The 26,375-nt window shown below is 40.8% G+C and overlaps 1 protein-coding gene and 1 long non-coding RNA gene across 11 annotated transcripts in view; one reads left to right on the top strand and one right to left on the bottom strand.

Annotated features, from left to right (window-relative positions):
* The window catches only part of PTPRT (protein tyrosine phosphatase receptor type T), a 382,611-nt gene that overhangs the window by 155,910 nt on the left and 200,326 nt on the right, over positions 1–26,375 (bottom strand). The gene's annotated exons all lie outside the window — the stretch shown is intronic.
* LOC139829214 (uncharacterized) lies at positions 4,253–15,672 on the top strand. The gene is made up of 4 exons (XR_011741601.1): positions 4,253–4,310; positions 7,111–7,295; positions 7,537–7,680; positions 14,095–15,672. It is a non-coding gene; the product is annotated as an uncharacterized lncRNA (long non-coding RNA).

Genomic DNA, 26,375 nt, shown 5'->3' with positions numbered 1-26,375 from the left:
GGCTATTTTATGGTAATGAAGGAGGAGGAGCCCTGTCACACAGATTAATCCACTATGAAAGAAAGATGAAATAAGTTAGATAAAGGACTATGTGCTTAGATAAACCAAGCACTGAGCTCTCTCAAGAGGTAACATGATTGTTTTACTTCAGTTCACAGCACATGTACTTCATTTTCTGATTAATCTGGTTTTGCTTCAGTCACAAATTTTACTTTGAATCCTGCATTGCAAGAAAGCCCAGATTTCCACAAAAAAAAGGAAAAATATTTGATCTAGTACAAAACCATTAAACAGCCTCTGATCTCATAGTTCAACAAAGAAAAATCAACCCAAATGCACAGAAACTACAACATAGCTGTGCTGGCTCCGGCTTCCAGAGCAGAGCTGCCAAACCTTCGCTTGTAAACAACTTCAAGATAAGTAAGCACTACTTTGTAAAAAAAGTGTCATTAGCATCCGTTTAAGTGGATTTTATTTCTTCATTAAGTTACGAAATGGTAAAATGAAAGCGCTCTTCCTCTTCTACCTAAAGCTCTTGTTCCCTAACAAACTTAAAAATAATAATTTAAAACAACTATAAAGGGTAATTACTGGTTTTATTAAAAACATCTATCATGGATACACATAGCAGTGGTATTCCATGGCTGGGAACAAAATGCACACTACTGAGCATTTTGATGATTAAATACAAAAGCATTAATTAGCATAATTAAATATGCCAATGAAAGTGAGATCACAAAGCAGGTAAACCACTTGGTTTTTGTCTAGCAAAAGTAAAACATGTGTTTTCTACAATTTTCTTATGTGTAAATAAAATTTCTTTCAACTGTTTGTTTTTCCTATTGCGCATGTGCATTTCCTTCTATTACCTCTTCCTCTATTTCGGCTGTTGTCTTCAAATGGAATAGGTGGAAGAGATTACAGGAACGTGTAAGCTAGCTCCTGCCAAAACATAACATCTTCATAAAAATACATAAATAAGACAATCAAAATAGCAGTTAAAAGAGAGGCTTCCCCTACACAGTCATGGGCCTGTTGAATTACTCTGAGCAGCAGGAAAAGCGTTGCTCCGGCTTTCCCCTGCTTGCAACCGGGGCTTGCTCTTAGGTCTGTGAAATCTGCAGGATAAATTCTCTATGTGCTTTTGGAAACCTACCTTAAAAAAATATATATAAAAATAAACCATTAAAATTTCCAGTGGAACTCCTCAGTCTAGCAGAAGGAGCCAGCAGGTGATGAAGCATTGGCTTTGCAGACACTATTGAAATATCCTGATTGAGGCTTGTCCATTTTTCTCAAGATTCAGGAGCAGCAGAAACTCCCTTTGTCACCAGATGTGGGTTGTCATACATGAAGAACCTCTGTATGATGGGGACGAGCTGATTCCCCGTACCTGATGACATCTAAAGGGATTTTCTCTGTACAGCATGTCATATTGGCAGCAGAAAAAAAGAACAACAGCAACATTTTCAAGAATGCAAAGACTGGATAATTACTTGAAGTAAAGCAGAATATGTCACAACCACAATAACAAGGTTAGACAAATGGGGAGTTTGCAGGAGTGGGCACCTGGAAATTCAGCCGGTAGAAAAGAGGACAGAGGCTGTAATTCTATGTTAACCAGTTTCTTTTCCCAATTTTTCCCTTAACTAGACCAAGAGACCTTCAGATTCCCACAGCTGAGTACTGGTTGCAACACATTCCAGAAACACATTCTTAGAAAAGGTCTAGATACAATTTACGACCAGCTGTTTAATTCTAATTTCATGCTCATGTCTTCCTTCCACCAGAGTGTTGAAGTCAGCAATGCGATGCCATTAATGCCACGGGTGGTTAGCTATTATGTGAATGTACATATTTGAACAAATGTTCATTTCCAAATGCTCCAGACGCTCTTTGGGATAGTGGAGGACAGATACAAGTTTGCTCTGAACAAAATCAATGCACTGCATTTAGCCCAATAATTGCCCTTTTCCTAGGATACGGTTGCACTTTTAACTCAAACAAAAATAAAGCGGAATAACTTGGTGCCAGAGGAAAGTGCAAGGAGAGCAGAGCGCGGGGGGCAGGACCAGCACTTCTTCAAGACCATTTATATCCGATGAGCGTGCCACTAAGAAAATACTCTTAAAGGATTTCAATACAGGCATTATGCACAAGAATATACAGATAAACTAGCTCTTCTGAAACACTGTCAAGCCTATAAAGAGAGTGTAGCTTCTAACACAGCAATGGCTCTTAGTTTAATCTGAACACACAGGCCATAGCGTCAGGATTACAGCAGCCTTGTTAATACCCCCAAACACATCTTTATTAAAAGTTTCATCGAAATCTAAGTCTTTCTTTCAGCTCAAGTATATCTTTGTAAACTCAGCAACCTCTTTTATTTTCAATGCAAATGGTTGACCACTTAGAAAATCACTCTATTTTTAATTGATTTCAAATTGTTCCTAATACCCATAACTGTACGACTACAGCTTTCTATCACCAGACATGCTCGGGGTTTGCTCCATGTTCTCTGCTCCACACTGCGGGAGGTGTGAATCTGCAATAGCCAGGGACCTGCTCCTACAGGAGGGTTAGGGAGTTGGGGAGCTCTCTGCTGAGCTCACAGGAAAGCTGATTTCATCCAGGAAAATCCCCCAGGGAAAGCTCAGATCACTTGTTCCACAAACTTTGAGCAAAAAAAAGCCCCTAAACAAACCCCCGAGAAGTAGGTTTGCTCACCAAAGAACATCAAATCACTGCTGTTCTCTTTTGCTCAATACTGCCTTCTAACAGAGAGCTGTAGCTCCCCATTCCCTAATCCCTATGTGCCGTGCAGGCCTGGATACATCCTTTAAACCCCTTCTCAGCAAAGCAAGCAATTAGCAGCCAGCTACAGTTTTACAAGAGTATTAGCACAATTTAATTAGTAGTCGTGGAGGTCCCTTACAAGTGACATGACTGCATGAGGTTGTGCATATGCCCACACACATGCACACACCAGGTCTGCCTGAGGAACATCTCCAGCCCCACAGAGTTCGGACGTAGAATCTACCACAAGGAAACTTTCTGCAGCCTTTTGAGGGAGGAAAAGATTAACAACATAATAAAGACATATGTTCTTGCAAAGCATGTTTGCGTTCAATTTCTAAGCTTCCCTATACTGAGATATTATCTTGGAACTAAAAATCTGAGCCCTGGTTTTAATGAGCACAAGAAGGTCAATCCTAATGGACCTAAAGGTATAGGCATAACTATGGACCATCTAGATGAGGAAAAATGGTCATTTCCTCATTTACAGGCACATGGTAACGTAGAGGTAGATTTACAGCTTGCTTGCTTTGTCTCTCACAGGTAGTACCAGGGAGCTGATTTTCACTAGATAGGAAATCAGATTCCCCATGACCAACGAGCTGTGTTACTACACACAAGACAAAACTGAGAAAGCCCATGGAAGATCTTGGTCTGAAGGTCTCCATGCACATGGATCCCAGCTGAAGAGAAGGTGGATGGCAAAGAGCCACATCTGGTTGAGGAGCTGCACTGCTCCCAGGTTTGGGCTGTGAAATACAGTGAAACGAAGTTTACAGTACTACTTAAGATTACATTGCTAATGAGCAAGTTAGTTAATCATGCCCTAAAAGTTAGAGAAAGTCTCATTTTTCCACATTAAGATCCTCAAGCTTTAGTATGTTGTGGGGTTTTTTTCTGGGTGATATGTCTCTTGCACTGGCCATTTCTTACTGCAAATTTAAAACAAAATAAGAAGTGAAGTGGAAAAAAGCAGAGTGTTTTGTTTTCAGCAACTATGGTTTGATCCTTTGCTGCCATGGCTATAACAACAAAGCTAGAAGGAAGCAGACGAGCATTCATGTGTGAAAAAAAAGCCTATGTTTTTAACAGAATTAGGCAGCTGAGCTCATTTCCACCCCATTAGGATCAGTCTATGAGACAGCGCTGCCAATGAAAGCGCGAGAGATTAGTTTTCCCCTCACTAGCTTAAGCAATGCTCTGGGCGCCAAATACAGATCAGGACACTTTTTGGGGATATTGCAAAGCTCATGCAGGGAACTGATCCAGATCCTGCCTTTCAATTTCTCTGCAAAGCCATTTCCACACAAATGCACCACTGTGCCCTGAAAGAGTTTATTTGGAAATGGAAAAAGGAGAAAGAAGGCAGATGCTTATTGGAAATCCATTTGCTGAAAGTGTGTTAAGGAAAGCTAAGAGTTTCTAAGAAAAGATCTGTTAATATGTCACTGAAACATTCCAATATCAGCTGTCACAACTTGGCACCAGAGGTCTGCAAGTTGTGAGCACTTACGGTGAGACACACTTTTTGTTCCTTTTAATACACCTTTGAATTTATGTAAAGAAAATACTGTGTTCCTAATTTAATTTTGCTTTAATATTCCTACCTAGAACAAGTGCTGAAAAAGTCAGTTTGATGCTTGGTTGTCCTCCAGCTGTTAATGATTTCCTTCTGTTCAGAGCAGAGGCCAAGATAGAAGGGCAGAGAAAAATAGTTACTGCTTTGCTGTTATAATAACAATATTCCTACCGGAGGTGTGTTAGCATTCGCTTCCTAGATGGTTGTAATTTATCTCGAGAAGCAGAAGATTAGAAACATCAGGGATCTCCAACTGGCATCCGTTCAGCTCTACTCTCTCAAGATTTACAGATACAACCACTTTCTCTTCCCTCTTCATCTTCAGAAAATCTCCTGTGAAACTTCAAATCCAAGATCATCACAGCTACAAAGTGAAGCAATCAAGAGTTGGGTCCAGTTAGAATTAAGGCTGCATGGACAATGTGAATTTTGTATGGTTTGTGCCTATGTACTGCGCCCAAGGACTAGAGATTTTGAGTGTCTGTGGTATCTGGGGGCTCAAAAAGAGCCCCGCAAACTCCTTCAATACCCTGGTGTCTTACGGCAGCCCAAACCTCCCTCAAGGCTAAAACCACATGTGTTCAGGCCTGACCATCACAGCACCCAAGCATCTTTGTGCCTCTTGCCTATGGATCACTATATTGAAATAGTATTTTTTCCCACAGAAACGCTGCCTTCCCCAAGCACACAAAACACCTTTAACTCAATCCAAAACAGATGCAAGTGTCAACACACCCTGCCAATGCAGAGAACTATCTAGCGGTCTGACCAGCAGATAGCAGTAGATTGCAGACATTTATTCTTCAGCTACCAGTGGGTAGCAAAAGAAATCACAAGACTGAACTTTGGTTATGTTTGAGAACATTTTCTGTCGACCACCTGTTGTTGTTCTCCTTCACTCTTCTTTGCTCCATACCCTCCACTTTCACTGTTTCTTCTGCCTACCTCGTCCCAGCCTTTTCTCCACTCTAGCACTTATTGCATTCTCCAAGTCCTCAGCTACATCTGCTCCTGAGACTTCTTAGTCCAGCCTGAGTTGCAGACCTATCCCAGACCACTCATTCACAGACTGCAGCTCCTCATCAACCTGGGTTCCTCACCCCTTGTCAACCACTGGGTCTCAGTCTCAGATCTTGCTCACATGTTCCTCCTTCATCCTCAAGAGACATCCCAGCTCCCTCACCTGCGCTCATGTCCAGCTGTCCTACACAACCATCTGCTTTCCCAATCTCTCCTCTCAATTGCTCTCTAAACCCACTTTCCCATTTCGGTTCTGCTAACACATCTCATCGGCTCTAAGTTCGAGTCCAGCAGATTTCTCCTCCAGACTGACTCGGCACAGCAGGGAAACCATTTTCCCTAGAGGATTAGATATCCTTTCACTTCTAATATCAAATTTAACTGTGGACAGGTCAAGAGCAACTTGGAGCAACTGAAGTCTTTTGAAAATTTAGCTGTTGCCATCTGTGACCTCTTTACTGCATACACGTGGACTATAATTTTTGCATTTTATGTAATTCAATCACACAGATTGTGGAGAGTTCTCATGCTTACAGAAGAAAAAGAAGCCAACAACACACCCCATACACACTGCAGAGGGAAATGTTACCCTTTGAGTTACACCAATTGCTCCCTCCAAAAGAAGTAGACTTAAGCTTAAAAACTGAATAAATAAGCATGAGCAAAGCCTACGTCCTTTAGTCTCCTTCCTGGAAATGGTTGAAGATTTCTGAAGTACTCACCATGCTTGGGGTTTGCTTACCTTTAAGATTTTCAGCCAAAATGACAAAGTTTGAGAAGCCCTACAGAGACAGTCCTTACAAAGGACCACCGAAAGATTCCGGCAATAGATGGTGCCACCTGCTCCACCTCAACCCTTGCTGCTGTTTCCTCTTTGCATCACACTCTGGGTTGTGGAAAGGGACTTAATCTATATTGCAAGGCAAACTCCCTGTGTAGCCAAACCCAGTCAAAGCTGTGTACAAGAGAGCAACGTTTAATTTGGTCTCATATTTAGACTTTAAGAACCTGCAACATGCATTGCTTTTCTCTGTGTGCCTATCACAGCACCTCACACAAAGGTCAGGGGGACCACCAAAATGTTCGTTAGTGAGTGCGTATGACATTGGTTTTAAAAAAAAAAATAGTATAAGATTCGAGATCACTGGAAACACTGCAAAGAAGAGGAACACAAAGGACCAAAAATTCCTCTGCACATCACAGCCAAGATAGTAAAAGCTCAACAGAGGACCCTTGCCTAAGCACTGGTTACATCACTACTACATCTAACAGAAGCACAAGCCCTTGGCTTTCATTATACTTACCAAAAGAAGACACAAGTAAAAAGACAGTAATTGGCTCTCAGCACTCAATTAAGACTTAGGATGTCAATCAAAGGAGGTAAAAAGCTGTTCGTGTTTAGTGCTGTCCAGAGAACATATCTGCTCTATTCATTGTCTGTGCTCTCCAATCTAGACAGCGCTACCTGTATTAAAGATTACAAGACCACCTAATGGAAACCTAACAGCTTGGGGAAGCGTTAGGTACCAGCATACTCATCAAAATAAATTCTCCTGTGAGAGCAGTTTATTGATTTGTATATTTGACTCTCTTTGGGATTATTGTTCAATTACTTTTATCCTCTGAGATGAAAGCAGCTGAATGTAACATCAAAAGCAGATAAAAAAGTCGCATGTTTCAATTTTTCTTTTAAATCTGCATAATATCCATTACAGATCCAATTTTCAAGAGAGCCCTCTGAGAGCAACAGTGGAGGGTAACTCCATCAGACATACAGCTCTCATCTACATTTTCTCTAATTACTCTGGCTGAAGCCAGCATCTGTCCTATAAAGCACATCATTTGTCCTTGAGCAAGTGACAGCCTGCAGAAGCCGTCTGACTACATCACTTTTTATCAGGTGAGCTGTTTGCTAATTGTTGATATGATGAGTAATTTGTCACCACTTATAAACACAAGCACAGCATATAACTCCCACTCCTAACTTGTATTGCCATTGAAGAGCTTAAAGCACAGTGGTGGTGAAGAGACCATGCAAATGTCATTTTGCTGGTCTGCATTTATTCTTTGCTAAAAGTGTTTCCTGCCCTGCTTGCAAGAAAAACAAGAGCTATTTTTAATTATCAACCTTCTGTTTTCAGTGTGGGACATGGGCTCACATCATTTTTGGTTTGCTGCACACATCGAAACCAGTGCAGCACCTGGAATCAGGATCTTGCTGTCTCCATTGAGAGGCACGTGTTATAACAACAGGAGCTGACCGATGCTCCTTCCGTTTGCACAAGGTGAGCTTTGCTTCAGTTCCTCAAATCTGAAAAACCACACACTCCAAAGTTAAAACTCTAGGAGGAGGATTTTATTATGAACAGTGCAGTAGGAGAACAGTTCCCGTGTTTTATGAGCAGGGACATTACAACCAAAGTTCAACTTGCAAACAGCACCTTGGTGAGTACAACCTTTAATTTTAAAACTCAAACACCTGACCTTACTAGCAGCGAAATACCAATTAACAGCGTGAATGTGAGTTCTGTTAAATGCAGATACACAGTAATATGGTGATTTCAAATCAATACTTACACTTCCCAATTTGGATTTTTAACAAATATCCGTTAAATCAGCTTTAAGAGAACTATCCATTTTACAATACGAACAGTTCAGGAAGGCGATTAAGCTGCTGACTGCACTCTCTCACTTGCCTGCATGAATGTGAGAGCAAGACATGGAATTCACAGCAGCAGAGGGACAGACTGGACAAGAAAGTCCCAGCAGAAATACAGCCCTGGTGTTCCACACCATTGCAGCTGGATTTTTACTGCATTCGAGCTATTCATCTGCTCTGGCACTGCTTTTGTCTTTTGCAAAAGCTATTGCAGAGAAGGCCGGCCTGTAGAAAGCACGTTGCTTTTCTTTTAGTGATGCTATTACAAGGGGAATGTAGCCGTGAGTATTACTGAACTTTAAAAGATTGTTTCTAGGGGCACTAGATCATACCCATAGAAGCGTTAGCGCTCCACCTCGACATGGAAAAAATCACACTAAAACTTACAGCAACACATTTAAAGTCCATTAATACGCGTTTTCAAATGTCATGCCTCAAATGCGACAGTGAAACTCCCGAATCAATCAGCCAAAGGGAATTATTTTATGCAGAAATTACAGGAAGACAAAGTAGCAGAAATCAGTAAAATGTAGAATAACTTTATGCTGTAACCTAAGAAACCAAATAGGCTTTTAGGTGAAATAGGAAGCAACGCACTATGTGTATCTGCTTCATGGGATGATGAATTGCAGAACACTTTTTTTCCATAGTAGAACAAGTTTTGGGATTTTAATTTGTGATCTGCCCTACAAATAGTGCCTGGGATGACTTCAGGCGTGCACACGCAAGGGCAAATACAACATGTACCAACTGCACAAAAAAGGTGCTACTTTCTCACTATGATGTGATTATCAGTTTAAGTAAATGTGTATTAAGATGAAGATGGAATATATTTGCACCTGGAATCAAGCTTAAAACTGAAAAAAAAAATCACTGTACTATTGTTTCAGTTTTGCTGGACGTAGTTCTGAATACAACAATTACACTGCCTGGGTGGGGTAAAGATGATTCCAGCAGCGTGTATTTCATAGGAATCCAACTGGTCATGTAACAGTTAATGAAGGAGACTGAAAAATCCTGAGAACAGTTTCTAAGTTACAGATTACCCATACAGTGCTAATCTCTTTATGTACTTCCATAGCAACTGCTACAGAAGTACACCAAAAGAAAAGTTAATTTATTATACAGGGAGTAGTATAAGGAGATTTCTATACCCACTCACAGCAAGTTCAAGTTTGTAACTTCAATCTTTGTCAGAAGTATTACTGCAACAAGGCTTGCAGACGATTGGAATAAATTCAGAATCAGTTTGAAGAACTTACCCACGTCCAGGCTGTCTCAGCGGAGGTAAAAGCACCCAGCTGAGACCCCCAATGCGGCAGCTTGAGAACAGAAAGCAAAGCAATCCCCTCTTCACTGGGCAGGCTCTACCACTGAGCTCAATTCCTCCAAACCATCAACATGAAAGGCTTCAGGTCCTTTAGGCCTAAGACTAACAAAACTAGAAACTTCCTAGTACCAAAAGATAAAGCTCCAACCCTGCAAACCGAAGAGGTCATTGTGTCAGATGAGATACAAGCAGTATTGGTGTTATGTGTGAAATCCTCTTTGACATGCCCCTGCATAAAACATTTCAATTAATGTTATTGCTTAATCCATTTATATTTAAAGCAAAGTGGCATGAAAAGGAAGCCCTGACCCTGCAACAGTCTTTGGTGATAATTCAAAGCAAGGAAGAATTTCCTCCCATCGTGTACCGTACTGTCAAAGCAAACACAGAGCTGATAGGAGAGAACCTTTCTTAATAAGTTTTCTGTTCCTTCCTAGAGGAAGGAGATTTTCATCTCCAGGAATAAGAGTGGAAAGCAACACGCTTGTCAGCTTACCTACTTACTCATACCAGCCTGGCTTTAGGATGTGTGGACTGTGCATCCATAGCAGTGCAGCCGCTGAAACTCCAGATATGCTGCAAATGACACTGAATAAACTCATTAAATATTGGGCTGGTTTCTCCTGTTGAATTGCATTCCCTTCTGGGATATGCTTTGAACGGGTAGTTTTAAAAGTAACTTGAGGACATCTCCACAAAATGCAGGCAATGGTATCAAAGGGGAAAGAAAAAAAGGCACACTATAATGTAAATATACAGTCTCTCCACCAGAAAATAAGTAATGTATGAAGAAACAAGAAGCAGAATCTAAGAACCGGAAATGTTCAGCTGCAGGGTTAATATTCTTGTGAAGATAATCCTCCTATCCAAGATGTGACAAATCCAACTTCCTAGCTGGCTTTGAGACATGAAATAAAGCTGCATTCAGCAGCAATGGACAGCACATGTCTGGTGCTTCTATTATAAGCAGAAATTAATACCCAGGTAGAAATAACCATAAATCAGTCTTACTTAGCTCATCAGCTGAAATACCAGCCGTTACATAAGAATACATTTTTGGCATTTCCAATCTCACACTTCACTGTGATAAAAAGTCAGCCTTGACACTTAATCCTGGTCTGCTAATTGGGAAGGGTGGGAACGTGAGAAGTGGAGCTTCCACCCCACTGCTCAGAGCCCGGACACATGGGGAGGTTGTTCTGCTCGTGGTGCCCGGACATTTGTCACCACTTTAGAAAGTGGGAAGGAGAAGGAGCGGTATATCCTGAATTAAGTTTGAAAGCTATAGGCTTCTGAATGCCAGTTCCAAAACGAAACACATCGCTAATTAATAACTTGATTGTGACACAGATCAAATGCATTGCTCAGCGGTGTTTCAAAAAGATGGAGCCAATTTCAAAGCCATTTTTTATTTCAAATTGGGTTCATCTTTCTGAAACAACCTACACTCTAAAAAAGGCAGGCCTGGGTATTTTGCCTACAATATGCCCGGTTTGTTGCAAAAGGAACTAAAAAACTTGATGTCTATGCTTTGAACAGACCCCTGTAAGGTTTAACATATTTGAAAAGAAGTCTGTAACTATCTTTTTTTGTCTTGTTTTATGCCTAATGCTTCAAAAGAAATTTTAAGAAACTCACTGAATTAGTTATACATCATTATACATACGGAGACATAAATGGAGGTTATGTAGTCAGAGGCTAATGTTCTGAAGAACAAATTTCATTATTGGAATAAGGAGTATGATAAAAATTCTCTTCCATGTTTTCCTCCCCACTTCCTGACCCCCGAATGTTTAAATAACTGTACTGGAAAATACTAAGATATCTTCACCCTGCTACTCATCCATAGCCCTAAGTGAGCATGACATGCAAAAGCCTGAACTTCATATTGAGTTGTTATTTCGTCCATAGCAGGCAAAGCTTTTGTCAGCTGATAATCATACACGGTGTGTTCATATTGACCTATTTAAAATCTCAAATGGTTATAACAGAAGCTTTTAAAAAGGCACTTCTCAGAAGTGCCATTCAAAAAGTATAATGGTCCCATTTGTCGAAAATGCAAGTTTGCCCTTTAGCACTGATCTGGTGCATAAAATAGTCCTCAAACTCCTCCTTTTAAAATAGCTGCTTTCTTCAAGTTTTCAACTGCTGACACTGAAAACACACTTTGCCCCCCGTTCAGAGGGCGACTATTTTGTTTTGGCCTGCTCAAGAAGAAATGAAAGTTGATTGTTTCCAGCAGCCTCCATTGACCCCTCTTCAGACTGGAATGTGCCCTTAAGGTGTCTTCAATCCTTATAGATTTTCATACACGATAAGGACGAGGAGGACAGGAAAATCTGAGGAAGGAAATGTCTTTGTTGGAGATGAGGCACAGATACGCTCCAAACTGAGAGACAATGTCAAGTTTCTGAGGGTTCCACGCTGCTTACCAAATGTTTTACCCTGTGTTTTAATACGACTGCTGCTCAGGTTAGGTAACCTTGGAGATAAACTGTTCGTGAATCAGCAAATACTTGCGTGTGTTCCTCAGATTTTTCTGAAGTGAGATATTTACATCCTTATGTAATCCTAAGAGGAAACAGGTGGCTCTTCAATGTACTTGTGGCTTTTTCAATTACATGCTCAGGCTCACAGAATGAGGGCTCGGGGTGGGTGGTTAGGAGCTGTGTAATAGCCCTGCTATGCCAGGCAATGTTACAAAAGCACTGAAATCTCCCTTACTGAACAAGAATGCATCGGTTTGCTTGTATGCAATTTGTAGTGTGGCATTTGTCTTGAATAATTTCCTTTTGCGTTTGAATGCAAACTGAACACATTTATTTCTATCTACTTTCACAAGCTGCTTTGCATCCAAATTATAGGAACTTGTACGCACATTTGCTACAGACTAAACAATATAAAAGAGGCACGTGCTGGAATGCATAGAGCAAGTAAACCAAAAATGGCTCTAAAGTTCTCGCTTTTCTCCCAAGGTCATAGAAAGCTCTGTAGCCCAGATACACACTATGCAGACAGTACCGAGATCGTTACGTCAGAAACATGATCAAACAAAAAATCTCAGGGTTACAAAGCAACACATGCAAAATTATTTAATCAAAGTGGCCTTCAAGAATACACGCACACAGTCATAGAAGGAAGGGTTTGCTGGCTCTCTGACTTGGCTGCTTTCTCATGGTCCCTGGACAATGCCTTGGTTATTACATTTCTCTGTTGCAATTAAGCTGAAGGGACTCAGGTTTACTAATTAAAGTTTCAGGGGTTCTGGGGACTGCAGGGACATTTGCAAATTAGTAGCTGCTGACCTGTGATTGACTTGCAATGTGTGATCAATAGCGTAAGTAGTACCAGAAGGGATAAGCCTAAGGATGGAATTTCTTGGAAAAGGTATCAATGAGATCAATCACAACATGATTGGAAGTCCTCAAACCACATGTGACAACACATTTACTTTCCAATGTAGCTTTTCCTCAGAAGTTTTTCTGGCCAGCTGATCCCCAAAGACTTTTAACTCAAAACCCGCTATAAACGGAACAAGTTCAAGTGTGTGATTCACCTACACACCTGCCATCACCCATGGCTCAAATTCTATGTCACATCCGTCAGGTTTCCATATAAGAGCTTCATAAGCACAATCACTATTCATGAAGGAACAAGTTTTGATGCCATATCCTCCCTAACCTGCCAACACAAATACTTACATTGCTATTAGACCTTGGATATCAACAAATATCAGAAAAGGACACACTAAAATATAAATATTCGTCTTTTTCAAAGCTTTATGTTTACATGAGCGAAGAAGTTTAACTTAGAAATGCCTCAGGACAACAGATCATTAAGAGAATCTCCTCTGCCTTTGTAAAGCACACTGTAGGAAATGATCTGGCACTTCAGTTTCCACTCTAAGCTTAACTGCCCCAGGCAAAGAGGCTACTAATCCTAATACATTTCCCAAGACTGAGGTTTAATAGAATTAGTTTGCTTTTTATCTTCCTAAATTTCCATTCAGCTATTCATAGCTATATTTTGGGTATCATCCTACATTCTTCTTCCCTCTAAGTGTTTACAAATGCCTACATTATATACTTGGGTTTTTTAACTTTCTGCCCAGATGTTGCCCAATGGAGGCAGGTATGTCTACTGCAGAGCCACAACAGAAAGGGTTCGATGTTTCCAACGTTGCAGGCAGAAAGAGAGGGAGCTTGCAATATATTTCTTCTTGGAAATGGCAAGGTAATTCTGAACTCCACCTTTCAACCACTTACCCAAAAACCCTTCCGAATTTGTTTATTCAAACGAAGCAGAACTTGGGCCAAAATGTAACCAAAGACATTTAGTACATCCCAATTCTAATTCTGAAACAGCAATTACATCTGTGCTGAGATATGTCAGTTTTCCATTAAAAAAACCCAAAAAAACCAAAAAAAAGCATTATGAATAGATCTGATTCATCTCAAAAGTTCTTGGGGTATTGTACATGGTATCTTAGCTTCATTTCTTTCTCTAATATATAGCATCAAAAATAAGCACACATCCTGTCCTGGGAGCATGAATCAAGCTTGTTTCTTGTTAATCTAAGAATTTTATGAAGCTTCATCACTGAACACCAAGGAGCACAAGACCTTTATTTGCTCCCATATTTTTAGGGTGTCTAATTCTCATGTCCTTGCAAGAGGTGAATAATCTACTTTCTTCCACTGTTTGTTTCAGAGTCAAAAATCAGCACATGCTACACGTCATTCACTGAAGCAATCAGAACAACGCACTCCAGCCAACACCATTTATCAATGCCAACCGGAAGAGCAATTATATTTCATCCAACCAAAAATACACAGACAGGCATCTCATCTTTGATGACAGGCAAAACTATCGTCTGTACAGCTCTCATCAAGTCCCCACTGAGACAAAACTGTACGTGGGTATTTGTGCTAGTCTAGGAATGCATTACAGTGGAGTAATCAGAAAACAAAATGTTAGAGACATATTCCAGGGATGGGAGCAGAGGGAAATTAAGAACATAAATCTTGAATGAATCGAAAGGGAAAAAAACCCCATCAAAATGTATAATGGTTTGATTTGTCAAAATATATGACAATAGCTTGATTTTTTCAGATTTCCTGCATGCCTGCAAATCCAGATTAATTCCATTAACATTAGAGCTCTGGTGCAAAGCTGCAAGAGAAAAGACTCTGATTGTAGTTTGTTTTTTGAAGCAAACCCAGAGAATCACAAAGCTATTAAACACTCAGCACTCTGCTTAATACCAATCACAGTATATGCTTTATTGCCTAATGTTTATCTCCAAGTGGTACCCAGAGAATCCAGCTAAGGTTTATGCAATAACGTGTGTACAGAGCGTGGTGAAGTCACAGGGGCTATTCGGTGACTTAGAATGTATTAAAAGAAGTCTTACAAAGTTAAAAATTGCAAGCAAGATATAGATGCATTCACCTCCATTTTGTTATTATATATAAGGTGCATACTATTAGGTGGAATAGATACATAGTTTTGGGGTTTTTTTTGAAAAAATGTGAAGTACAAGAAGCAATCAACAGGATGAAGGGAGTAAAAACTATTAGTGAGTGTTTTCAGTGTCCTTCTAATGCTTTATTCTGCAGCCATCTGAGACTCTTAAAAACAGCATTGTCCCTCTAGATTGCCTTGCTAAATTAGTACAATAAAGCCTGAAATGATCCTCTGATAGCACAGAAATGCAGCTGTTGGGTGCTGAGTTCTTTGCTTTTGGGGCTTTTCACTGGGTTTATTTTCTTCCTTCCTTCTCAGTCTCCTGAACCTGAGTTCAGTTTGGCTACTTTAGGTTTTAAGGTATGGAATAAGGGACACATTCCAAGGGCGAGTCTGCCCAGATAACACAGCACAGAAATAAGATTTGAATTAATTTCATATCTTATTAGCATATTTAACTAAGGATGAAGAAAGGCAGTCCCACAACACTGAATAAGTCAGAAGGGGCTGTTGCTTTTCTAGAATATCAGGAAAGCAGCAAGAACAGTAAAGCTTCAGCCCCCATAGTTGGTGGTGGCTAAAATACTGATGATCCACTTCGGCATGCGGGATATAATCAGTGAAAAAGAAGCAGCAGCTTTGTAACCACCTGTATTTCTGAGCATCCCATACTGTAGACTAATTACAAAACTGTATTACAGGGACTGTGGAGCCACTGAAAAATCACCCAGCTTTTGTGCACTCTACGAGCCCTGGACTCTCTTGCATAGTTGAGTTTCCAAATGTTTTCCACCGATACAGGTGTAAGGCTGAGGATCTTCGAGCCATGAGGTTTAACCATGGCACCCCTTGAATGGCATATAATGAGTTTTGCACTTAAAATACCAGCGTCCTTCCTAATTCTACCCCTCTCTTCCTGAAACACACAATACACATCTTCCTTTTTTAAACACACAACAGTAAAAAAATGTAATCTTGCGAAACACTTTTTAAGAGAGATTTTTGTTCAAAGCCCTGCAGTCAGCATGGGGGATATAAAAGGAACTCTTTGAAGAGCTCAGATGGTTTACTTTGCCATACAGGACAGTGAGTTTGATCTTTCAGCAATTCTACATGTCATTCTTGTATTACTTTAGGGTTTGTGATCTGTTGGGCATTCTTTGAACCAGTACTTGAATGAACTGCCTATTTTCCCTGAGAAGTCCCAGAATTAGCGGTGTTGTGAGCATTAACAGGGATAGTCACTATTTATGTAGATAATAGTTCATTTGTAAAAGCATGTCTCAGGCTAATTCAAGAACGAGGAGAATAAAAGGAGGAACCCAGCAATGAACAGCAACCTTTGAAAGCAATAAAATCCTCAGAGGACAAGAGAAAACATTTTGGGGTGAGACTGGGAAAAGAAAATAAGGTTTTCAGGTCAGGCGGTGAGAAAGGTAACTAGATCAAGCATCCAACAAGTTTCTAGCACTGGCATGAATGCCCAACAAAGGAATACACTCTAATGGAGGGATCTTGGATGATTGAAAGAACAGAATGGAAACAAACAACGTTTTCCATTTATCACACCTTCCTAATTCCACTAATGCCAAAGAGGAGGTGGTAAATGGACTGAGATGCTTTTGGGCAAGGTGTGTGTAGGGAAACACGACGAATTTTCTAATTTATAGAAGAAATAAAAGAGATTGCACTGCACGTTGCCTCTGTAGGCCAAACTGGCAGGGACACTACGCTAGAGTCAGCAGCACAGTTTTACAGGGTACAGCTATTAAACTGGTATTTTACTGTCAAGTCATCAAAGCTGTTCCTTCTCACTCTTACCAGTTGAACAACAACATCCCCCAATGCCGCCTATGTGGTGCACAAAAACTTGAGAAACCGGCAGAGCCTAGAGCAATTGAAAATTTATTGAGAGAAACAAAAATTTCAACGGAAAGTATGTGAAGTTCAAGCCACTGAGATTTCCTTTCAGATGTCTTGCTCTGGCATGAGCTTTGCTGAAGTTCAAGGCAGGGGTTCAGCAGGACTTCCCAGGTCCAGATGCCAAAAGCCCTTGAGGTCCTTCGTGTCCAGTGTCACTGGTGATGCGCAGCAGACACACAGCCCCAGGTGTTTGTTATCAAACCCAGGTGTCCTAATTGTAAGGAGCCATTGAAGGAGGAAATGTTGGCTTTGCAACTGTAAATCTGAAACCTGACAAAGACTGAGGAACACCTAGCTATCAGACCTTGAATGTAAAACGAAGCCTCTTTCCACTAATTGCTGAATGCAAATCGATTCTTGTGGTTCAAAGTTAGGTTGGGAGGGGAGGTAAGAGTGCCAGGAAACCAGATCTTAAATGGAAATAAGTAAGGGAAGGGTCGTTAGAACTGGAGCAGCGAGAGACGTAAACTGAGGCAGGACATGCGGGAAGTGTCGGGTAGTCTGTGAATCCTGTACCCAACCAATGGGGAACAGGGGAGCGAATTTGCTTGCCGGGATTAGGGTAATACAAGAAAGTTTAGCCTGGTTTGGCAAAACTATTGTTTTAGAATGGAGATGTAGATCTCCAGAATGGAGATGTAGATTCTACAGAAAAATTTAAGTACTGCACAACTTTTTATGTTTGGGTGGTATCAAAATCAATGGTAAGATGCCTGGTACAGAGGGTCCATACAGCAGTGGAGGGATTTCAGTTTATGGGCAAGCCGATATACTCCAAGAAATCCTTTGATTTTCCTTGGGCTGATCTTTGATGTTTATGCCACTGCAGATTCCATTTGCTGTTTTCACATCTTCAAAGGCACCTAAAAACATCTTCTCCAGCCACATTTTCCTCTAGCAAGTTAAAATTTTAGAGAAAAGGAATAAAAAAAAAAAGACAGACAAGGATGGTTGTGTGAACTACCAAATCACCATCATTCAAATGTATTCTTCCCAGTCTTCCAGGAAGGGGAAAGGAAAACAAAGCAAAACACCTTGGTTTCAAAGCTGTGCCCACCTTCCCCATCCCCGAACACCACGAGGCCGGTGTGTTATTCATGCCTGGATTCTCTGCAGTAATACTCTCATTTCAACAGCGCTGTCACATAAGAGATCCAACAATATCAAACAGAATTCATAGAAGCGGACACTGCTCTTGCCAAAGGCTACAGTTATAAAATGCAGATATTCTGCCCACTTTTATTGTTTGCTTAATTTTAAATATATACATATATATAGAGAGAGAGTAGTAATAAAGTTTAAGTCCATCTATTCTGACATTATTAGAAGTAGACGCTAGATCAGGAAACTCAATTAGATTCTGTTTGAGCAAACAGACATCTAAGGTTGTCTGCAGCAGTACAGCATAAAGGTAAAAACATGAACCAGTAGGAGTCAATAAGGAATATTTCTTTGCTCTGCTGCTAGTGGGTTGTGTTTGAAGGCACCGTGTCAGCGGAAAGCTCAGATATCTCCTAATTAGTCACAATGGGCAGACTGACTATTTACTTGTTGGCTGGCCATAGCTTTATCAAATATTTACAGCCACACGCACAGCTCAAACAAGAAGATTTTTGTTTTTTTCTTTTGCCGTTTTCTACTTCGCATTTCTGGCCTAAACACTAAACCTCTGTATTTTGGTCAGAAGTTCTGTTAAATCTAAAAGAACTACTTGAAACGATGCTACTGACTCCATTTGAAATGCTGGCCACCGAATGCTCCTGCTTTCATTTTCCAAGAAACAAACCAACACAACATTCTGCAGGTAGCACAGCAATCTCATTTCTGATGTCGGAGGAGGAAGAAATGATTTATACGACTTTAATGTGCTGTGAGGTAACCATGAGATATTATTAAGATACGGTCAATGGTACCAGGGCATTTGAGAGCCCTCATGGTAGCACACACCTTTGTCATATTTCAACACATCACCTCTTAAAATCAGTTTTAAAAATGAGAGCAAGTGATTTTAGATATCTTGGGAAAAAATACATCCCATCTATCACATTTGCAAAGAAAATCAAACACTATGGAGCATCAAAAATCAGTATGACCGTCCTACAATGACGTGTGCAAAGAAGAGACACCTTTACAAGTACCCACTTGCCTTTGAAGCTGTTTTCTTCCGGTTATTTCTCCCTTTCTTACACGTCTTTTAAAGCATCAAATCAGCTATAACATGCCATTGAAATTTCTTTACACTGTGAGCTCTAAAGAAACCTGAGCATTAACTACATTTATAGTAAGTGGAACTGAAAAAGGTCAGCTACCTGAAAAACGCTTTTTCTACTACATGTCCTTAGAATTTCTAAGTCTTTCAAACTAGTAGGAGGAAGATTTGGATAATTTCAACCAAGCAGCTGAAGAAATCAAAACCAGCTCTTGGTAAATATTTGAGGGAACTCCATCTTCACAGTAAGAACCACTGAAAATTAAGATACTATCTACAGGGACCAAAAGGCCAGCAAGGAAGGGCTGAACCTGTCAAATAATGACCTGGCATCAAATCCATTTCCCACCCAACACCAGTTCCTTTCAAAATGATTGATGTACCCCTTTCATTTAAGTACAGTTCGAAACACAACTGCTAGGAGAAACATAGAGCAAAATATGGAAATAGATTATGATTGGTCACACAATTTAATATACAACCCTAGAGGAAAAGGGAAACCTTGCTTAGAGCTCAGCAACGACTTCCAGGGATGGATGCAGAAGAAAAACGGTCTGTAACACGGACCTGCAAGGACAATTGAATGACTCCTTACTTCAACGAAGCATTTTAAAAGAACAAGGCAGTGCAATGCAGTTGGGCTTCATCAAAACACATTCAACTTCAGCCACCCTCAGAAATTAGGAAAATGTATTCCTAGATTTTATTTTAATAACGATCTTTGGTCAGAGAGCCAGGGTGGTGCTGGCGGGGGGGCTGCACCCAGCTCCCCGTCTGCACGGCCTCGCTCTTCAAGCACCTTTGTCATCCGTGGCATTTTGACTGTATATACTGCAGGACTGGCGTGGAACCAAGTACACAGAAAAGGGGAAGATTAACAATACAGGAAAGGAGCAAGCAGCCCAACGTTATAGTGGTGGCCTGAGGGCAGACCCAAAGTATTTTCAAGCATTTCTCTAATATATTTTTCAAGTATGTCGCGCTTCCAGAGGCCTCTATAAAATGCAGTCAGTGGTTTCACTATATTGCTGTGGCCACTGATACAAAATGTGTTCTGGAAACAGCTTAGAGTGTTTTATTGCACGCCCTTAATAGGGAGTAGCCTGAAGGTTCATAGCCTTAATAGTGAAAACCACCTCTGCTGTTTCCCAGCCTGGTTTTCTGTGGATTCCCATTACCGACAGCTCCATTAATGCACATTCAATTTATCCTTTCTGCCATTTTTCAATTCCTCTCTCCCCTATCTGCATATCATCTCGCACCATATTTGTTTCCCATCTCAATCCCCATCCTGAACTTCAAGGAACAACCACGGATTCAGGGTCATTGATCCAGGATCATTCAGGGTTTTCTTTCTGAGAGAGAGGATTGACTACTATTCTGTGTCTGTTTACGACAAAATAAATACACTATTGCTGTTAATAGGATTTCTATATACTGTTCTGCTCCTTCTTCGACCTAAGATGCAAATGTAAATTAATGAGTTCCTCATTACAGGCTGATAGGCAGATTAGACACATGCACTTCCATCAAGAGAACATCTACAACTACAGAAAAGAATCAAAACTCAAAATAAATATCAGATTATCTGCACCTTTACATTACCCAAGCTTTTTGCAGGAACTGAAACTTTGTCTTTATGCAATTCCTCTTGTTACTTAGTTCACAATATTCTCCGAGCCAATCAAACACTTACACTCTCTGCCAAGACCGTCTCTTCTCCAAAATCTCTTCATAGCGAAGCTTTCCAGTGTTAGAACATGGAACGCCACCAAATCACAAAGTTATTTAAAGCATGTCAGGTCACATTTACTACATGTCATTGACTTTCATGTATAAAAATGAACTATTGAAGTCCCTGTGAATGCATGTGCGCACATGTATGCCTGTCTGTGCATGTCTGCATTTCTTCAGTGAGCCAGGCTCTACAAGCAGCCTTCCTTCCTTAGGTTGTATGTTTTATTGCACGTGAAAGAAATCTTCATAGAATGCCCAAGCACCTAAGTATTCTGTTTGGTTTTTTAAAAAAGAGCGCAAGCTTGTTGCAGTCATGTTTGTTCTATGCTAAGCTCCAAAAATCAGACTAAGGATTGTTATTCGCCTCGGATTTTTCTTCTCATCTGTGGAAGTGACATAAGAAGATCCAGTTCTGACTCTTGGGAAACCGGTGTCAACAAAACAAGCACACGAAGCAGAAATCTTCCTCCAGCCCGTGGACCTTGGGATGCTTCAGCTCCTCCTGGATGCAGCTTTACTGGAAGGCACCTGTGATTTCAGCCGCAAGAATTTGGTCCTCACTGATCTTTCTGCTATAGCAAGTCAGTAAGTACACAAATACTCAGGGGTATTTAAATAAAAATCGTATTGAGATCATGGAATTCATTTCATATAGGGGAAAATGTGAGAGAGAATTTTTTCAGTATCTACAAACTCGGTTTCGATTGATTATTTTGTTTGGTTGGTTTATACCTCCTAACTGTCTGGAACTTTTGGCTTTGTCTGCTTTTAGTTTAAATAGATTTTCTTAAAGGCTATTTCAGTATTTCAAGGAGTACAGAATTTTTACATCTTAAACAAAGCCAAATCCCTGACCTGAAGAAGGCCCCCACCACTTGGCAACATGGTTGTGTGAAGCTTTTAAGGAGAATAAGCTGCAGCCACTGTTGCGGGTGCCAGGACGAAGCTGCAGCCACGTCACTCAGCTGCACAGCTCAACCAAACTGATGTACCTGGGCATGGAGAGCAGGAGAAAAACGTCCATCCCAGTTTGCCTTTCTGCAACTGGAAAACAAGGCACAGGATGACAAGTGCTCTTTCTCAACTCTCTGAATCTCCAAAACCAAATCAATGTTAGTGACTTCAGCTAACAATGCCTCAAAAATCAGCCTTAAATGCAAACCTGGGTTTGTTTTTCTCCTGTAGCCAGTTTGATTATTTTTAACTTCGAGAACTGCCCAACGCCTCCCATGTATTGATCTTTGTGTTTTTAAGTTTCAGCTGAAAATAGCAGCATCCATCTCCAAGCACACTTGCATAAACTGTAAATTCTAAAATTTAATTTTACAAATAAGAAAGGTAACTCTTCCTTTTCTCAACCTCAAAACATAAAAATTCGGTAAGTAAATAAAGTCAAATTACCCTTTCCACCATGGCCTGATCCACAGCCCGTGCAGTGAATGTGGCTCAGGGGAAGGACCCAGACACTGCCACCCTCTTGCAGGGACAGCAGATGTGCTGCAGACAAGGGTGCAGCAAATGGGACCTGGTGACAGCAGCTCCTTGTATTAAGGTGCTTTTTTTTCACCTCTGACAGTGGTATTTTGAAAACAAAGCTATGCAGCCTTCACTGTTTGAATTGCTGCTGCTGCCACCACCAAGGGGCTGAGATGCTGTGGAACAGCAAAGACCAGCGGGAGATGCTCCCAGTGCGGCCAGTTCGGTTATCCCGTGAGCAGCTGGGAACACAGGGAAGTGTTCCCTGCATCTCCTGTGCCAGCCAGATGGGACAAAAGCTCCAAGTTGGTGCTTTGCTTTTGCTTTCTCTGCATATACCCCCAGCAGCCTGAGTCTCCGCAAATGAAGCACCTCATTGTGTCTCTGGCTGGAAGGCTCAATGATGGTTATTTAGAGAAAGAGAGAGATTTAAGTGCAGCATATTGCAAAAATAAAATATCATAAATAGAATGTTAGACTACTAAGAAGCCTCCTGGGCTCTTTACATTTGTGCTTTTCATTTCTGACTCCTCGGCAGAAAATCACAGACTTGCTTTGTCATTTAAATCTCTAACACAGCAAAGATCAAGGTTTGGTGCTGAGGAGTTCGTACATTTGATGCAGAGCTGACTCAAATTCTGGGGGTATGCACAATGTAAGCAACAAAAGCAAAAGGCAACTAAAAGCTGCAGCTGTACAAGCACCTTACGACAAACCCATCATTTTAGTGATCTAAACCTGGATTGGACAGGAACCAGAAAAGTACAGTTTTCCATACTAAATAAAAAGTAGTGCAATCCTTCCGAGGTTCTTCAAAACTTCCAGTTTTTATTTCAAAACTACTGTATGCATAACAAGTGCTATTTCAACCTTTGTGAGCTCTTTTTCCTCATATAAGGGACAGAATAATGAACTGTCTCCTGTATCCCTTGGTCATGTTCATAAGGATTAGGAGATCTTACCTCCAACCCCAGTCCTTAACAAAACTACCCTAATAAGCAGTTCAATGTTAATATTTACATACAGAGCCACAAAAGGACATTTGTGTTTTGAGAAAGAAACACCACTGCCATCTCACCGTGGTTTGTGGATGTTTCCACATAAATACAGCCTCAGCTGAACCTGACCAAGTTACACACCCAGGAATGTGTCACCACAGCTCACAGCCATGCCCTGGTAAAGCCATTCAGACAGCAAATGATATTTGGGTATTAATAACTGCAAATGACTGGCAAACCTTGCCAGCAGCCATTTATGAAGAGGAAAAAATTAAGCTTTACAACTTCTATTAAACCGAGAAGCTCCCAGAAAGAAATAAGAAGGCAATGCAGTGTTGTTACGGAGGATGCCTCAGATGATACAAATCCAGCTCTTTCCCTCGGGCAGTGACGTTTTAGTCACTACCAAGACATCCCACAGTCTACATGCAGGATGTTCACAAGCACTTTAATCAATGGAAGGTGGTGATGACAAGTAAAACTATTAACTAACATTAGTACAAACTCTGAATAATCAGAAATTCTCTGTGTTAAGGCTTGATTTTTTTTCTTATTATTTTAAGCTATCTAAAACCATACTATGAGCTGCCAGAGGTGCAGTGTGGAGCTGATCTACTGGGTGAAAGCTGGAGCTCCAGGCTCTGTCTGCACCTGAGCTAGAGAGAGATGCATTAAGGTCCTTGTACTTATTAGGTTGTAGTGTGAACAGGAACAAAAAATATATACCAGCGAACAGCTTGGGCCATATTTTTAATGCACAAGTATCTCGTAATTGCCATTCCAGAATCCTTAAGCATTTCCTAAACGTAAGATTACAAAGCAATGCTAATATATATAGATATCAGAACATCATATATATGTGTAAGGACACAAAGACACTGTAGGACAACTTTGAACATGGGGAAGGCAAGACATTTTTTACACAAAGTAAACCAGACCGTCGGTACAAACTTCGGATTTTTTTTGCAAATGTTGATGTAATATTGGGCCACAGCAATTTGTGCAGACACCAAAATGCATTTTTGCACGGCAGTTTGCATACAGAGAAGGTTTTACTTCGCTCAACATCACACTGAACCAACAGGCAGAATAACATATCCAACCCAAGTTCTGATCGAAAACAACGCACCTCATCGATTTCAACCTGACAGATAACACACGTATGAGCCCTGGCTACCGCAATGATGTACTAAAAAATCATTAAGCTTATCATAAAGCCAACACAACAACAGCAAAATTGCACTTTATACTTGCAAGGAGAATCTGCTCGCTCCTGCTCCCGAGTGCCAGCCCGTCTGGACAGACAACCCTTCACGTTCCGTGTGTCGGGCACCAGACAACGTGGCAGACAAAGCTCTTCTCCCTCCAAGAGGCCCAGAGCAACAGATGGAGCAATTAGCTCCCTGCCCCACAATATTGCTGCTTTCTGAGCAGAGGGTGCCAGGGACGATAATTGCTTTCCCTGCTCTCCTGGAATACGCTGCATTGTTTGCTGACAAACCCCCTTACTCACAGCACACACCATCAAGCCCAGGGCACTGAAGCATTTCTGTGCCTCTGAAAACGTCGCTAACCGCACAAATTCATCCCCAGTGCAACATGCAGCATTTTGAGGTGAGTTTCCAGCCATTCTGGCGGATACAAACCACTCTTATGTGAGCTATACCAAGATGTTGCCTTCTTGCACACTAAAATAGAGACTTATGAGATGTTCCTGTCTCATTTTAACCAAAATAATTGGCTGTTATATAATGCTCCTCAAGTAAAATGCCTACTATGTCTTAGTGGCCATGTTTCAGGAGTAGACAATTTAATTTATATTTGGCTTTGTGGCATGAAGAGCAAATCTGGATACAAAATAATTATTAAGCAGTTTGAATTAATTATTATTATGGCCTTGACATTTAAACTTGCCCATCCCCTACTAAAAAAAAGACTGCTGTAGCTTCTTCAATCTCTTCCCTTATTTTTCTCTACTATGTGTTTTTTCTAAAAGTAAAGTAAAACATTTTGTCTAACATCTTGTCTTATCACTTGCTACTTGGGAACTGAGACCAACACCCTCCATGCTCCGACCTCCTTCCAGGCAGTTGTAGACAGCTACTTGAACAGACTCATCTTGACAATCCCTTCTGCTCTCTGTATTCTAAGACTTTAGCAGTTTTGAGGGCCACAGGGAGCCACATGCATTAAAACACAACAGATTCTCTCTCGCGGTTACATCAATGTACACGCACCTCTGTGCTCTACTGCTGAGTTAGACATGGGAACATGCTCAAGCTGGAAACACCTCTCTACCCAAAAGCAGCAGTAATTTCAAGTACTTGGAGAAAAAGAGCTAAACTCCACACTGGCTTCATCTCTTTTCAGCAGTAATTACTAGTTTGAAACACTCATTCAAGTCCAGGAGCTTAAACAAACTTCCTTAAAAGTGATAAATGCCCTCAATTATAACAACATGGTATTGCCTCCTCCACACCTGGTTTGCAATGATGGTCTCTACAGGACTGCTCAGGGTCAGTGGCCTAATGCTCTGCTAAATATTAATCACGGTGATTTCAGTTCTAAAATATGAGGCTAATGAATCCTGATGCATGTGCTTATGCACTGTGTACCTGCCTGCTCAGCAAAACTAGGATCAGCCCAGTAGAGATTTTTCTTCCATAATGGTAAGTAACACTATGAAATTCTACAAGGTGACAGCAAAACTGTGTGGCTGGGGATTTCCCCCCCCGCCTTATTATTTTTCACATCACTCTACAGAGCTTTAAGTACCTGCTAAAAGTTCACCTAAAGTATCCTAGCCCACACTGTGCCTTAGCCTATGATGCTCCTATGATGCTTGCTGCCATGGATAAAAAAACCATGTCTCGTATTTTTTTCATGACAGGGATTCCTTTCTTTTATTGTAATCTTTTATTAGCCTCCACTCTCAGTTGTCCACTTTGATTTAAGGTACATTTTTCCTCCAGACTGACAAGGCAGCATGAAGCAGGCATATCAAAGCTAAAGAGTTATTTACTTGAAAAATGCCAGCTTTGAAGATCTCTTTTTTTCCCTTAAATGGAATCTTTCAAAGTCCAGCACATGCAACTCCCCATTGAGTAAAATGACTGCACTACTCATACAGCTGCTCTTTGCTAGTCTGTGATCCATCCGGTAGCTCAGGCAATTTATAAAGC

Source organism: Patagioenas fasciata, chromosome 16 (genome assembly GCF_037038585.1).
Source record: "Patagioenas fasciata isolate bPatFas1 chromosome 16, bPatFas1.hap1, whole genome shotgun sequence".
NCBI lineage: Eukaryota > Metazoa > Chordata > Aves > Columbiformes > Columbidae > Patagioenas > Patagioenas fasciata.
The sequence above is the reverse complement of the archived record's forward strand: the minus strand, read 5'-3'. Positions and strand labels throughout refer to the sequence as shown.